This window comes from Camellia sinensis, chromosome 15, assembly GCF_055761805.1.
Source record: "Camellia sinensis isolate YWXY chromosome 15, ASM5576180v1, whole genome shotgun sequence".
Taxonomy (NCBI): domain Eukaryota; kingdom Viridiplantae; phylum Streptophyta; class Magnoliopsida; order Ericales; family Theaceae; genus Camellia; species Camellia sinensis.
The window spans coordinates 121463027-121468497 of record NC_138975.1 but is presented as its reverse complement, the minus strand read 5'-3'; the positions used below and the strand labels follow the sequence as shown (position 1 = coordinate 121468497).

At 40.8% G+C, this 5471-nt stretch overlaps 1 pseudogene across 1 annotated transcript; it reads right to left on the bottom strand.

The window, feature by feature from the left end:
• Window positions 1-1696: 1696 nt before the first annotated feature.
• On the bottom strand, window positions 1697-3103 carry LOC145813507 (protein FLUORESCENT IN BLUE LIGHT, chloroplastic pseudogene; annotated as a pseudogene). Its single transcript, XR_014356623.1, has one exon. The product of XR_014356623.1 is annotated as a protein FLUORESCENT IN BLUE LIGHT, chloroplastic pseudogene (transcript).
• Window positions 3104-5471: the final 2368 nt, after the last annotated feature.

Below are 5471 nucleotides of genomic sequence, written 5' to 3'. Positions count from 1 at the left end.
TTGATCGATATTTTTGTATACAATGACTCTCCTATATATAGAAGAGAAAAACATATTCACCTACCACACTCAACTCTCACCTATCAACTCTCACCTAACACACTTAAATTAATGTATTATTGATTGATCATTGATATTATTGATCGATATTTTTGTATACAATGACTCTCCTATATATAGAAGAGAAAAACATATTCACCTACCACACTCAACTCTCACCTATCAACTCTCACCTAACACACTTACATCTACCTACCACACTCAACTCTCACCTAACACACTCAACTCTACCTACCACACTTACAGCCCCCCTCAAACTCAAGGGGGATAGGAACTAACCAACTTGAGTTTGGAGAGAGTAACAAAACAAGAAAATACATAAAAATAAAAGAGGATAGGAGACACTGTATGGTGGTGTCAGACCATTGGTGAAGACACTGGATGGTGGTGTCAGACCGTTGTAGAGAACACTGTATGGGGGTGTCATAACGTTGTAGAGGACACTGTATGGTGGTGTCATAACGGTGTAGAGGACACTGTATGGTGGTGTCATAACGGTGTAGAGGACACTGGATGGCGGTGTCAGACCGATGTAGAAGACAGTTTATGGGGTCATGTCGGACCGTTGTAGCAGACAATGTTGTGACAGTTTACAGAGTCTTGCTGGACCCTTGTAGAAACTAACCGGAATCAATGTCGGGACAGTTTACAGAGTCTTGTCGGACCCATGAAGGAGCTAACCGGAATCAATGTCGGGACAGTTTACAGAGTCTTGTCGGACCCTTAAAAAGTCGCACCCTCAAAAGGTGTGCCTAATCTATCAAAAGGCGTGCCATAAAAAGGCGTGCCCAATCCATAAAAAGGCGTGCCATCAAAAGGCGTGCCATCAAAAGACGTGCCATCAAAAGGCGCGCCCATGTTGTCGGCGAGCGTCGAGCGGCGCATGATGCGCGTGTCTGCCTCGGCTATTTAAACAAGGTTGAGGCGGAGGCTGTGCAAACCAGTCTGAAACCGCCGAACATTTGTATTCTGAAATACTCTGTAACCAATTCTTCTCTGAAAGTACCAGTCGAAAATCGCTGCTTCGCTGAAATACTCAACAACCCAAAAAACATGGCCTCGTCTTCCCGGGGTCTGCTCACTCTCTTTCCAGACCTCAACGAGGAGTCAACAAGAGAGATAACTGGTGCGGTGGCCCGTGAACCTCAACCAAACACCTCTGGTTTTGCTCCGCTGAACTTTCCGATGCGGTCGGTGGAGCAAAAAATGGCGGTGCAAACGGATATTGAAGCCAATCAGTATACATTGAAGTCATGTGTGGAAACCATGACTGCGGTCACAAACTTGTCGCACCGGCTGCAGAGCAGGACAAATGAGGTGCAACAGTTAAACTCCCAGCTGGCTCTGCTCCAACGCATGTATAAGGATGCGCGAGCAGAGATAAGTGTGCTAAAGGCGGAAAATAAAGAGCTGAAGCGGAAGGCCACCGTGATGTTCCGATTTGGAGGTCCGCCATATGCTGCAGTGGAGGAGCAGGGAGTAGTGATCGTGCCCAGTGGAGTGGGAAACACGGAGGCAACACCGTCAAGGACCGCCCAGGACGGAGGCAAGAAGAAAAGACCGGCGGAATAGGCGAAGAAGTGAGGTCGGTGGGTGGCCTTCGGCAGAAAAGAAAACAAATCTTTGGGTGTTTGTGTTTTGGTTTTTTTTTTTTTTTTTTTTTTTTTTTTTTTTTTTTTTTTTTTTTTTGTTTTTGTGTGTAAAATTGTGATCGGGGTTGATCCCTGAGATGAATAAAATATGGTTTGGTGTGCAAAGCTATATATATATATATATATATTTTTTTTATTGTGAAAAATGGAACACAAAAAAAAGATAAGATAAATAAATAAAAATTCTATTTTGTGGTGAGGGAGTCGGTGAGGGAGGTGCAAAAGGTGATTAAAAGAAATAAATAAAGAAAGAGTGTGATGATGGATATGGGTATAGATGTAATAAAGGAATGAAAAGAAAGAAATAAATAAAGAAAGAAAAGAAGAAAAGAAAATGGGTTTGTGAGTCTGTGCAATATGTTATAATAAACATATATATATATATATAGATATATATTAAAATAAAAGAAAGTTGAGTGGGTTGATTTAAAAAAAAGGATTATGGGTTTGAAAGTGGAAAATAAAGAAAAGAAAAGAAAGGGGATCATGTGGTGAAAGAAAAAGGAGCTGTGGGTTTGAAAAAGTAAAGTGAGAGAGAGGAATTTCGATGCAAGTTTTCTGACTCTTCTCAAAAACAACACAGCAGTGTTGACATCCTTGGGCACCACATCAAAGATGAGAGAGAGAGATGAGATGAATCTGTTTGGAACAGCCACAGCCATGTACTTCCCATGGCGATGGAACAGCCACAGCAGCTTTAAACTCCACAAATGCCTTCTCTGGATCTTGATTCCTCAGAAAATTCTTTCCAGATTTCAAATGGGAAATCAATTCATGCTTCCTTGGATCAACAATTACTTCATTTTCTTGTATTCTACCACTAACAGGAGCATAACTCAGAGTGGGGGCATAAGACTCGATCTTTGCTTGCCTTCTTAGTGCTGCATTGATCTGGCGCAACTGCTCATTCAGCCATTCCAATTCTCCTCTCCTGTGTCTTGCAAGCAGTCCTCCAACTGTGGCCCCTACAAGGGCTACAAATAGCAGTAAGGGCATGTCGAAAACAGATCTATCAGCCTCACATGTTTCTGCCAGAGCTTCAAAAGGCATACGCAACATCAAGGCATTAGTGACAATAAGTGCCACGGCTGGGGATCTTACAGGAACCATCACCTGAGCAACTAAGTCTTCCAGAGTGGTGTCATAATCTACTTGTGTATGGACAGTATCACAAGTTCCTTCTGATACAGAGGTGTTGACATCATTTACTCCTGTAAGCATAGACCGACTGCCTAGCAGTGGCAAAGACATGGAGTTTGAGAGGAATTTGGCCGGAGGAAGATGAGCGGCGATGAAATACGGCGGCGGAGTGAGGGCGTGTAGAAAACTTTAGCGGAATTTGGTTGAGGTCCGGCGGACGGCTAAGGTGAGGTTGCCGCCCGCCGGTGAAGCGAAAATATTAGGTTCTAAACTTGCTCTGATACCATGTAGAAAATTAATGTATTATTGATTGATCATTGATATTATTGATCGATATTTTTGTATACAATGACTCTCCTATATATAGAAGAGAAAAACATATTCACCTACCACACTCAACTCTCACATATCAACTCTCACCTAACACACTTACATCTACCTACCACACTCAACTCTCACCTAACACACTCAACTCTACCTACCACACTTATAAGACCTTTTCTCCTGAGGAGAAACAAAATCGTGAGGCTTCAATCAAAGGGAACAATATGTTGACGGGGGCGCGAGAGGACAAGCATCGCGAAATTTGGCGCTAGAAAGAGGGCATTTTAAACTTTGAGGGTAAAGGCTTATCTTTGATGGACGCAGCAAAGGGAGAGTTGCTGATTTGGTCTCGTTCCAAACAGGGATATTGTCTCCTCTGGCATAAGAGGGTTGGACACTGCTAGCTTCTCCTTCATGGGTGGCAATGTTTTGTTGTTGTCAATGGTGGTTTTGGAAGGGCTCAAGGTCATTTTGGTTGTCTTGCGTACCTGGAGGATTTCCGATGGTGTGCTGTGAAGCCATGAATTGTATTGTAACCATTCAATCCGACACTGGCCAAAGAAGTCTTATTTTGCTTGTTCTCTATAACCCCTTGTAGTTGGAGTTTGACAGCCCGCAATTCCTCGTCTCAAACAGGGATATTGTCTCCTCTAACATGAGAGGGTTGGACACTGCTAGCTTCTCTTTCATGGGTGGCAGTGTTTTGTTGTTGTCGATGGTGGTTTTGAAAGGGTTCAAGGTCATTTTGGTTAAGTTGCAAACCTTGAGGATTTCAGATGGTGTGCTGTGAAGCCATGAATCGTGTTGCAACCATTCACTCCGACACTGAAGATGGGTGATAAGGAAACCGTTTTTGGCGACAATGAACACAACTGTCAACCGAAAGATTTCCACAGATCCCATCATCAATAAAAGGAGGCCAAATTTCGTGGCGCCTGTCCTCTCGCACCTCGTCAACATATTGTTCACTTTGGCTGGAGGCTCATGGTTTTGTTTCTCCTCGGAGGAAAAGGTCTGTTGACAGGTGGAGGGGCCTAATGCGCTTATAAGGTAGAAGTGGGAGTCCCTCCCTGGTGATGTGGGACATGATCCTCGTCACATATCCTTTCTTTATTATTATTTTTTTTTTACCCAGCAAATTTTTGTTTATATTCAAGATTTAAACACAACTTTAATAAAATTGTAACTAGAAGTCCAGATTAATCAATCATTTTATAGACAGTATTAAAAAAGCAAAAAGAAAGTGACAAATAAAAAAAAAAATTGATTCATCATTTCTGACATCTACCAATACTGTTACTCCAATCAACAAATTCATCAAGTATCTCTTGAATAAAGTAATAATAAGAACTATGTTGTGTACTTTAGTTAAAATATAAACTCTTTTTGAATCACTATAAAATTTGTCACAACCATTACTCTTTATTTCGTATGGTTACTTTTACACAAAATGAGTGTTAGCTCATTCGTTAGGTCATTAAGGTAGTTTTTTAGGGCTCAATTTTTAAAAAGTCCCATACTTTTTAGTCTAAAAATGCAATTAAAAAAATTATTGTCCAATACCTAATAATATATTTATATTGATTGTTTAGAAGAAAAAATATGATAGTAGTTCCCTATCCACGATTGCCGTTTACTAGAATAGTATAGGAGGAATCTCCGAGATGAATAGAAATATAAAGAGTAAATATAATTTTAAATGATTTGCTTCTGTACAAAATAAGATGGAGTGATTATAAAATATTTAACAAAGAGGAAACATGGCATGGTGGTTAAAAGAAGTCGGTTTTTGGTTCATAACAGGTTTGGTAGTTCATCTGAATCAGAACCAAAACTGGATGATGTGTCAATCGATTGTACTGGCAGGTCCGGTTCAGCTCTTAAAACACTTGTGTCAACAATCCTGCTACTTACTTTATGCTTCCACCCAGTGCTCCAATTGAGCATCTTCTGGCAGCTCTGTTAAGCTCATTGATTGAGTCATCTCTGAAACTTTCAATCATAGACAAAATCACAAACAAAGACAATTACAAAATGAAACAGCCAAACTTGTTATTGAGGAAACTGAGCTCCTCTTCAGTTGATATTTCTGGGGGCCAAGTGAGAGCAACTAATTTACAGAATTGCTTTCCAAGGAATTGGGAACTCCTTCATAGCATACAACAATATGATGTAGTTAGCAGTATTTAGGTTAGGGTTGCCTGGGACACAACCGCAAAGCAATAAAAGATTCAACTGCTAAGTTCCATGGAACGAGACATAAAGTTTAAACTGGAAATTCCAAGTACAAGTAAG